The sequence below is a fragment of the Dendronephthya gigantea genome, unplaced genomic scaffold (assembly GCF_004324835.1).
Source record: "Dendronephthya gigantea isolate DGI-Jeju-01 unplaced genomic scaffold, DenGig_1.0 000052F, whole genome shotgun sequence".
NCBI lineage: Eukaryota > Metazoa > Cnidaria > Anthozoa > Malacalcyonacea > Nephtheidae > Dendronephthya > Dendronephthya gigantea.
The window spans coordinates 196,112-207,593 of record NW_021163062.1 but is presented as its reverse complement, the minus strand read 5'-3'; the positions used below and the strand labels follow the sequence as shown (position 1 = coordinate 207,593).

Here is an 11,482-nt window from a genome sequence, read left to right as displayed (position 1 = left end):
TAATTTCCTGCCAATAAATGAAAAGAAGTCTACGACAAGAAGTATTCACAAATTGTCACCCATAACTTCGCCCGACTTCGCTTTAACTTCCATGATCAGACGACAAGCGGTGCTTTTCAAGTGGTATGGACCTAGACATTTCCTAAGAGAAAACAAGAGCTTCTCGTGAACATTTCTCGGGGAAGTTAGGCGAACTGAAATAAAATATTCGCAGGTACTGGAACTTCATGAAAACGTGAGAATGATTTCCTACCAATAGATAAATAAATAAGTGGTTACCCAACCAAGTACTATCTTCGCCCGACTTGTTTTATCTTTGTTGATGAGACGAGAATCGATGCTTTCCAAGGGATATGAAGTAATAACGTACCAAAACAAGATATTGTTGAACAACACAAAACCAGATTAAACAAAAAACAGTGAAATACTTGTTCTTTTGGTGAACTGGGAGTCTTTGTTTATTGTGATGGTGAAGTCAAATACCTCAAATATTAAGACTGTAACAATAAAACTATTCATCAGGAAAATGAAATCCAACAAACACAAAGTCATCTTCATCACCTGGTGGTGGATAGTGTGCTCGAATACAGCTAACAGTACAAGATGGAAGAACAACTCGTATTTTTTCCCCTACTACTCCCCAACACCATCGTACTAACTGACGGTACGCGACATGCCGAAAGACTTTATGTTCGGGACCTTCATAGGCTCTTTTTCCATACTCCTGTTTGTATTGTAACCAAGCGGCCTGTAAAACCCATCGAATTAAACAGACTGCATGAAAACATGGATTATCTGTTCTGCAGTGATATGGCGTGGTTGGCTTTTCCTGTAGGAAAAACTCGTCATTTTTTTAAGCTACATGCTCAATTTCATGGCAGTAGACGCATCCTTCCTCTCTATCCATTATCTGGCAATGTTCGCATAAACACCTAGCAATAACAAATGATTATGCTGGCTGTGATACGCTTAAATGGCAAGAAGACTTAATTTGCCAAATATAAACTAAAAAAGTACGGTGTTTTACCAGTCAAGGTTACCCAAACGTTCTTCATTGTCAATTGACATACGCTCGTCTTCTATGTCAGCCGATGTTCCTTCACTAGTTCTGTTGGAATCTCGTCTTGGTTCGAACTGATAGCCCAGAACATCGCCCGTTTGTAAAATATTCAAATGAAATTCGTTTAAACTCTCACCTGAAGAATTAGAACTGCTTGAATCTGATGAATCCTGGATTGAGGAACTTAAAATGTTGGCATTCATGACAAACTCTATACAAAACACTTGTAAATTAAAGCGAAGCAACAACAAGCGTCGAAGCACGCAATGACGTCAAAAATGAGGGCGCTGACCGAATTTGCGTCTGCACTGGAAATAACAAAATGGCGTCGAAATATGCAAAAATCGCGAAAACTATGAAGAATTAGACCGAAATACTTGAGGAACAATTTGTGCAAGGTATTATCTTTCAAATAAACCCAACTTGTTTTGGGAGTGCAGTTCCCCTTTAACCTCGATGATCAGACGGGAACCGATGTTTGTTGTTTTATCTTTGTTGATGAGACGAGAATCGATGCTTTCCAAGGGATATGGAGTAATGACGTACCAAAACAAGATGTTATTGAACAACACAAAACCAGATTGAACAAAAAACAGTGAAATACTTGTTGTTTTGGTGAACTGGGAGTCTTTGTTTATTGTGATAGTGAAGTCAAATACCTCAAATATTAACACTGTAACAATAAAACTATTCATCAGGAAAATGAAATCCAACAAACACAGAGTCATCTTCATCACGTGGTGGTGGATAGTGTGCTCGAATACAGCTAACAGTACAAGATGGAAGAGCAACTCGTATTTTTGCCTATTACTCCCTTACACCATCGTACTAACTGACGGTACGCGACATCCTGAAAGACTTTATGTATGTTCGGGATCTTCATAGGCTCTTCTTTCATACTCCTGTTTGTATTGTAACCTGTAAAACCCATCGAATTAAACAGACTGCATGAAAACATGGATTATCTGTTCTGCAGTGATGTGGCGTGGTTGGCTTTTCCTGTAGGAAAAACTCATGGCAGCAGACGCATTCTTCCTCCGTACCCATTATCTGGCGATGTTCGCATAAACACCTAACAATAAGAAATGATTATGCTGGCAGTGATACGCTTAAAGGGCAAGAAGACTTAATTTGCCAAATGTAAACTAAAAAAGTACGGTATTTTACCAGTCAAGGTTACCCAAACGTTCCTCATTGTCAATCCACATACGCTGGTCTTCTGTATCAGCCGATGATTCATCACTAGTTCTGTTGAAATCTCGTCTTGGTTCGAACTGATAGCCCAGGACATCGCCCGTTTGTAAAATATTCAAATGAAATTCGTCTAAACTCTCAGCTGAAGAACTAGAACTGCTTGAATCCGATGAATCCTGGATTGAGGAACTTAAAACGTTGGCATTCATGACAAACTCTATACAAAACGCTTGAAAAGCGAAGCAACAACAAGCGTCGAAGCACGAAATGACGTCAAAAATGAGGGCGCTGACCGAATTTGCGTCTGCACTGGAAATAATAAAATGGCGTCGAAATATGCAAAAATCTCGAATTTTACCGAGCGATTTCTGCTTTACTATAAAGAATTAGACCGAAATACGTCAGGAACAATCTGTTTAAGGTATTATCTTTTATATAAACCCAACTTGTTTTGGGAGTGAAGTTCCCCTTTAACCTCGATGATCAGACGAGAACCGGTGCTTTTCAAGTTGTATGGACGTAGACATTTCCTGAGAGAAAACAAAAACTTTTGAAGCAGGAAAGTCAAACAAATTAAGCGGTGCTTTTCAAGTGGTATGGACGTAGACATTTCCTGAGAGAAAACAAGAGCTTTTAATCAAAGAAAATTCACTCGGAAAAGTTAAGCTAAACAAACTAAAACGAATGCTTCATGCAGGTAACTTATTGAGAACATTGGAATATTTGCTATACAAAAAATCAAAAGTGGCCTACGACACGAAGTATTCCCAAGTGGTCACCCATCCAAATACTAACTTCGCCCGACTTGTTTTACCTTCGGTGATCAGATCTTACCAAGTGGTATTGGAGTATGGACGTAGACATTCCCTCAGACAGAAGAATAGCTTTGATCCAAGAACATAACAAACTGCAACAAAATCTTCGCAGGTAACTTGATGAGGACGTGAGAATGATTTCCTACCAATAAGTGAAAAAACGCCTACGACACGAAGTATTCCTAAGTGGTCACCCATGAAAGTACGAACTTCTCCTGACTTGTTTTAATTTTGGTGTAATTTCCAAAAGATATGGTGGACGTAAGTATTTTATCAGAGAAAACAAGAGCTTTTGATCAAGGAACATTGGTCGAGAAACTCAAACATTAAATGAGAACATTGAAATGATTTCCTGCGAATAAATCAAAAGAAGCAAACGATACGAAATATTCTCATGTGGTCATCCATCAAACTATTAAGTTCGCGCGACTAGTTTTATCTTTGGTGGACTTTCTAAGTGGTATGGACGTAGACATTCCCTCAGAGAAAACAAGAGCTTTTGATCCAGGAACATTTCTTAGGAAATTCAAACGAACTACAACAAAAGCTTCCTAGGTTACTTAATGAGCTTTAAGCTTTAACTTCGATGATCAGACGAGAAGCGGTGCTTTTCAAGTGCTATGGACGTAGACATTTCCTCAGAGAAAACAAGAGCTTTTGGTCTAGGAACATTTCTTGGGGAAGTTAAGCAAACCGCAACAAAATATTTGCAGGTAACTTGATGAGAACATGAGAATGATTTCTATACAAAAATTCAAAAGGAGCCTACGGCACGAAGTATTCACAAGTGGTCACCCATCCAAGTACTAACTTTGCCCGACTTGTTTTATCTTCGGTGATCACACGAAGCTTTGATCCAGGAACATTTCTCGGGGAAGTTAACAAACTGCAACAAAATCTTCGCAGGTAACTTGATGAGAACATCAGATTGATTTCCTGCCAATAAATGAAAACAAGCCTACGACAGGAAGTATTCCCAAGTGGTCACCCTTTCAGAGCTTATACGTTCCACCTACTCAGAGTCATGGTTTCTAAATGCTAGACAATTGCATGTCTATAGACTACCATCCAAGTACTAACTTGGCCCGACTAGTTTTAATTTCGATATAATTTCCAAGAGATATGGTGGACGTAAACAATTTTCTCAGAGAAAATAAGAGCTTTTGATATAGGAACATTTCTCGGCAAATTCAAACAAACTACAAGAAAACTTCCCATGAAACTTAATGAGTACGTTGGAATAATTTCCTGCCAATAAATCAAAAGAGGCCCACTACAAGAAGTATTCACAAATGGTCACCCATACCATACAAGTAGTGACGTCGCTCGACTTGCTTTAATTTCGATGATCAGGCGAGAACCGGTGTTTTCCAAGTGGTATGAACGTAGACATTTCCTGAAAAAGAACAACAGCTTTTCATCCAGAGACATTTCTCGGGAAAGTAAAAACAAACTGCAACCAAAGGTTCCGAGGTAACTTAATCAGTACGTTGGTATAATCTCCTGCCAATAAATGAAAAGAAGTCTACCGCAAGAAGTATTCGCAGGTGGTCACCCATGGACCCAAGTCAAACACACGAAAACAAAAACTTCTCAGGTAACTTAATGAGAACGTTGGAATATTTCTATATAAAAAATCAAAAGAGCCATACGACACGTATTCATGGACATGTAGTCACCAGTGGCGTAGCCAGCCTGACGATTTGTCCCGCTATGCAAATATTTTGGTGTTCATTGACTGTGAAAACAATTAATTTCTAAAGAAATGAATAATGATAATAACATAAAATTTGCATAACATGACTAAATCGTCAGGCTGGCTACGCCACTGGTGGTCACCCATCCAAGTACTAACTTCGCCCGATTTGTTTTATCTTAGGTAATCAGACGAGAATCGGTGCTTTCCAAGTTGTATGGACGTAGACATTTCCTCAGAGAAAACAAGAGCTTTTGATCCAGATACATTTCTCGGAAAAGTAAAAACAAACTGCAAGAAAAGCTTCCCAAGTAACTTAACGAGTACGTTGGAATAATTTCCTTTCAATGAATGAAATGAAGTCTACGACACGAAGTATTCTAAGGTGGTCACCCATGCAAATACCAACTTGCACAACTTGCTTTAACTTCGTTGATCCGACGAGAACCGGTGCTATCTAACTGGTATGGACATTTCCTCAAAGAAAACAAGAGCTTTTGGTCCAAGAAAATATCTCGGGAAAGTCAAACAAACTAAAACAAAAGCTTCTCAGGTAACTCAATGGGAACGTTGGAATATTTTCTATACAAAAAATCAAAAGAGCCATACGACACGAAGTATTCATGCACATGTGGTCACTTATCCAAGTACTAACTTCGCCCGATTCGAGGAACATTTCTCGGGGAAGTTAAGCAAACTGCAACAAAATCTTTGCAGGTAGCTTGGTGAGAACATGGGAATGATTTCCTGCCAATAAATGAAAAGAAGCCTACAACACGAAGTATTCCCAAGTGGTCACCCATCCAAGTACTGACTTGGCTCGACTTGTTTTAATTTCGGTGTAATTTCCAAGAGGTATGGTGGACGTAAACAACTTTCTCAGAGAAAACAAGAGCTTTTGATCAAGGAACATTTCTTGGGAAATTTATACAAACTACAACAAAACTTCCCAGGAAACTTTATGAGTACGTTGAAATAATTTCCTGTCAATAATTCAAACGAGGCCTACGACAAGAAGTATTCACAAATGGTCACCCATACAAGTACTAACTTCGCCGGCTTGCTTTAACTTCGATGATCAGGCGAAACCCGATGCTTTTCAAGTGGTATGGACGTAGACATTTCCTGAAAAAGAAGAACAGCTTTTGATCCAGAGACATTTCTCGAGAAAGTAAAAACAAAATGCAACCAAAGCTTCCGAGGTAACTTGATGAGTACTTTGGAATAATTTCCTGCCAATAAATGAAAAAAGTCTAGGACAAGCAGTATTCTCTTATGGTCACCCATGCAAGTACCAACTCACCCAACTTGTTTCAATTTCGATGATCAGACGAGAACCGGTGCTATCCAAGTGGTATGGACATAGACATTTCCTCATATAATAAACAAAAGGTTTAGGTCGAGAAACATTTCTCGGGGAAGTTAAGAAAACTGCAACAAAATTTTCGCAGGTAATTTGATGAAAACATGAGAATGATTCCTACCAATAAATAAAAAGAGGCCCACGACACGAAGTATTCACAAGTGGTCACAAGTGGATATAGACATTCTTCAGAAAAACAAGGGCTTTTCATCCAAGAACATTTCTTGGGGAAGTTAAGCAAACTGCAACAAAATCTTTACAGGCAACTTAATGAGAAGATTGGAATATTTTCTATACAAAAAATCAAAAGAGACCTACGATACGAAGTATTCACAAGTGGTCACCCATCCAACTTCGCCCGACTTGTTTTATATTCGGTGATCAGGCGAGAATTGGTGCTTTCCAAATTGTAAATGAAAAAAACAAGACCTGTTGATCAAGAGACATTTCTCGGGAAAGTCAAACAAACTAAAACAAAAGCTTCTCAGGTAACTTAATGAAAACACTGGAATATTTTTTAAACAAAAAATCAAAAGAGGGCTACGAAACGAAGTATTTACAAGTGGTCACCCATAAAAGTACTAAACTCGTCCGATTTGTTTTATCTTCGGTGATCAGACAAGAATCGGTGCTTTCCAAATGGTAAATGGAGCATGGACGTAGTCATTTCCTAAGAGAGGACAAGAGCTTTGACCCAGGAACTTTTCTCGGGGAAGTTAAGCAAACTGCAACAAAATCTTCGCAGGTGATTTGATGACAACATGAGAATGGTTTCTTGACAATAAATCAAAAGAAGTCTACGACAAGAAGTATTCTCAGGTGGTCACCCATGAAAGTACCCAATCCCGCTAACTTGTTTTAACTTCGATGATCAGACGAGAACCGGTGCTTTTCAAGTGGCACAGACGTAGACATTTCCTGAGAGAAAACAAGAGCTTTTAACCAAGAAAATTGCTCAGGAAAGTCAAACAACAAACTAAAACGAAACTTTACAGGTAACTTATTGAGAACATTGGAATATTTTCTATACAAAATATCAAAAGAGGCCTACGACACGAAGTATTCACAAGTGGTCGCCCATGCAAGTTCTAAATTCGCCCGACTTGTTTTAATTTCGGTGCAATTTCCAAGAGATATGATGGACGTAAACATTTTATCAGAGAAAACAAGAGCTTTGATCGAAGAATATTTGTCGGGAAACTCAAACACTTAATGAAAACATTGAAATGATTTCCTGCGAATAAAGTCAAACAAACTGCAACAAAAGCTTCAAAGGTAACTTAATGAGTAAGCTGGAATAATTTCCTGCCAATAAATAAAAAGAGGCCTACGACAAGAAGTACTCTCAAGTGGTCACCCATTAAAGTACTAACTTCGCCCGACTTGTTTTATCTTCGGTGGTCAGACGAGAACCAGTGCTATCCAAGTGGCATGGACGTAGTCATTCTTCAGAAAAACAAGAGCTTTTGGTCCAGGAACATTTCGCGGGGAAGTTAAGCAAACTGCAACAAAATCTTCGCAGGTAACTTAATGGGAACATGGAAATGATTTCCTGCTATTAAATAAAAAGAAGACTACGATGCGAAGTATTCTCAAATGGTCACCCAACCAAGTACTAGCTTCGCCCGACTTGTTTTAATTTCGGTGCAATTTCCAAGAGATATGGTGGACGTAAACATTTTATCAGAGAAAACAAGAGCTTTGGATGAAGGAACATTTGTCAAAAAACTGAAACACTTAATGAGAACATTGAAATGATTTCCTGCGAATAAATCAAAAGAAGCCAACAACACGAAATATTTCCATGCAGTGGCGTAGGAAGGGGGGGGGCACTGGGGGCACGTGCCCCCCCAAGATTTTTCAAGGGAACAAAAGTGCCCTTTTTGTGAAAAAAAATGCCTTTTTGGGAAGCGAAAAGAAAGAAAAAAGTATCTCCTATTTCCCAATAATCCCTAAATTGAGAGGGATTTACGGCCATTTCAGAGGCCTATATCTCAACATTTTCTCGGGGGAGCATGTCCCCGGACCCCATAGCAGTACGAAGCCCAAGAAATACGAAAAATGTTCTGCGGTCGGCGGTCCCTGAGTCAAACCGTCCCTATATATATATTTTTATTAACCATTTTAACCGTCATTTTTATTAACCAAAAGTGCCCCTAGAAGCTGGTGCCCCCCCAACCTCTGGATGCTTCCTACGCCATTGTTTCCATGTGGGCATCTATCAAACTATTGAGTTCGTGCGACTTTTTTTATCTTCGGAATTTCTAAGTTGTATGGTCGTAGACATTTTCTCAGAGAAACCAAGAGCTTTTGATCCAGGAACATTTCCCGGCAAAGGCAAACAAATTCCAAGAAAAGCTTCCCAACTAACTTAATGAGTGCGTTGGAATAATTTCCTGCCTATAAATGAAATGAAGTCTACGACACGAAGTATTCTAAGGTGGTCACCCATGCAAATACCAACTTGCCCAACTTGTTTTAACTTCGATGATCCGACGAGAACCGGTGCTTTTCAAGTGGTATGGACGTAGACATTTCCTCAGAGAAAAAAAGAGCGTTTGATCCAGGGGCACTTCTCGGAAAAGTCAAACAAACTGGATCAAAACCTTCGCAGGTGCCTTAATGAGAACATTGGAATAATTTCATACTTATAAATCAAAAGAAACCTACGAGAAGAATTTTCTTAGATGGAGACCAATTCATTTACTAATTTGCTGGTTTTCACTTCGGTGTTCACACGAGAACCGGCGCTTTCAAAGTGTTTTGGTCGTAGACATTTGCTGTGAGAAACAATAGCCTTTGATTCAGAAATATTTCTCTGAAAAGTCGAACAAACTACAACGAAAGCTTCCCAGGTAACTTGTGATGAGAACATTGGAATAATTTCCTGGCAATAAATCAAAAGAAGCCTACGACACCAAGTATTCTCAAGTGGTCACACATCCAAGTACTAACTTCGCCCGACTTGTTTTAACTTCGATGATCAGACGAGAACTGGTACGGTGCATTTCAAGTGGTGTACACGTAGATATTTCCTCAAAAAGAACAAGAGCTTTTGATCCTGAGACATTTCTCGGGAAAGTAAAAACAAACTGCAACAAAAGCTTCCCAGGTGATCAGACAAGTACCGGTGCTTTTCAAGTGGCGTGGACGTAGACAATTGCTCAGAGAAGACAAGTGCTTTTGATGCAGGAGCATTTTTTTGGGAAATCTTCGAAGAAAATCTTCGCAGGTATGTAACTTAAGTGGAACATGAAAATGATTTCCTGCCAATAGACGTCTACGACACGAAGTATTCCCATGCTAGTGGTCCCCCAACCAAGTAGCTACTAACTTCGGCCTACTGGTGGAAGTAGACGTTTCCTTGAAGAAAACAAGAGCTTTTGATTCATGGACATTTCTTGGAAAAGTCAAACATGCTACAACAAAAGCTTCCCAGGTAACTCATTTTATTACAGTAAATATACCAAAAAAAAATTTTAAATATGTTTCCATAATCTGTTTAATAGCATTTTTGGTGGTTTCCAAAGTTTTTAACTGTTTACATTTTTGGAAACTACTTAAACTTAAACAGAAAATATATAAATTCGATTTCCATCACTAGATTCCTTGTGTTTTACGGAGTAGATTTCAAAATTCTGTCCTTTGCTAGATATTGCATATAATTATATATTAATATTTTTTGTTGTTATCGTATAGTGACAATTAACTATTTATATTTAGAAATGACGGACACGTGAACAGTGCATGCATATAATTTGGACAGAAATATGGAAATCGAGATATAAAGTGAAAAAAGAGAATGTCGATACAAAATCATTGCATTACGCGACAGTAGTGAATAACTTTCAAATCCTCATGGACTTAAGAATTTGGCAAACAGAGACGAAGTGAGGTGCTGTCCGAGGTCGCTCGTCCAGTCAAACGGCAGAATATTTTGTATTCACCTTTGGCTTTATAATTATATTAATTTCTATTGAATGATCAATTTCTAATATTCGTATTGACATCCTGGGGCCGGTTGTTTAAAAGCCGGTTAATTTAACCCAGGGTTAACGCAAATTTTTTCATCAATTTTTTTCATCACTTGTTCATAAAAGCTGAATATTTTTACCATGGGTATTTTCTGGTTCAATATAGAAATCTTATTTTGTAAAGTTTTGAAACAAGCGGCGGTGTTGAAGCAAATAAACTAAAACAGCGGATTAAAATTTAACCCAGGGTTAGCGCTAACCTCGCTTTAAACAACCGGGCCCTGGTTTTCATCAGCGAAATAGGCATAAGGAGAGAACTTTTGAAAACAAGGAAACGCATTAACGCAGGCACATGCACGCGAAACATACATACATACTTACATAATATGCGCAAATATATAGTGTTATGGTCGTGAATTGTATATGTATTGTTAAAGGAATTATTATATGTAAACGTAAGTTTAGTATTATACAGGGTGTCCCAAAAAACCCCGAAAACTATTGAAATGACTCATTGTTAAAATTTGAATGCCGTGTTCACGAATTTCAGCCCGTGCGGATTTAATGCAACTTTTAAAATTCTAAATGCTTTGTGTTGCTAGAGAAAGGGGACATGTCGAAAGTCATGGTCCTTGAGATGCAATTTAAATATTGTTATCCATATTTGTAAATTGTAAATATTGTTAATAAATATCATTTTTGCGAACAAGCAAATTTTACTGCATCATATGCATGCATAAAAATGAACATCTAAACACCTGTGGGTCCCAACAGAGTGCTTAGGCATTCAAACTCTAACAATTGCATTGTTATGGGTGATTTCAATAGTTTTCGTTTTTTTTGGGACACCCTATATAGCATAGGAAATGGAGGTTTTGAGGTAGCACGTAGTAGCAACCGCGAAACCAATGTTCCACATAATAACGTAAGCGGACGCAAATGTGGGCTGTGGTGGAGCGAAAACCACAGATTTTAACCGAGATGCGTCAGGGAAATGCATCATTGTTTGGTAAAGCATCCTGTTTTGTTATTATAAATATAGGTTAGAATCATTGCTGTAAGTTAGTTGTGTATTAGAGCGTGAATTGTTGTAAAGTGTCGATTCCTGAATAAATGTAAAATTATATACAGGTTTTGGACCAGCGAAGCGGAATTTCCACTGCTGTAATTTCTTACATCATTCTGGGCCAAACTAAATTTAAAAGAAGATATAGGCATCCTTTCAACTATAAAGCTATAGCAGCCCAAATTTGCGTGATAATTTGAACGCGAAACTTTTTCTGGCAATATGTCATCATGGAAGAAACAGTTGTAAAATCCACAAGTGTCTTAGGTACGACAATTACAAGAGACTTGAAATGGATCAAGCACGTAAGGTAA

The 11,482-nt window shown here is 38.3% G+C and overlaps 3 pseudogenes; all 3 read right to left on the bottom strand.

Annotated features, from left to right (window-relative positions):
* Window positions 1-6,922: 6,922 nt before the first annotated feature.
* On the bottom strand, window positions 6,923-7,041 carry LOC114528996 (annotated as a pseudogene).
* Window positions 7,042-7,452: 411 nt separating this feature from the next.
* Window positions 7,453-7,571, bottom strand: LOC114528993 (annotated as a pseudogene).
* Window positions 7,572-8,543: 972 nt separating this feature from the next.
* On the bottom strand, window positions 8,544-8,661 carry LOC114528994 (annotated as a pseudogene).
* Window positions 8,662-11,482: the final 2,821 nt, after the last annotated feature.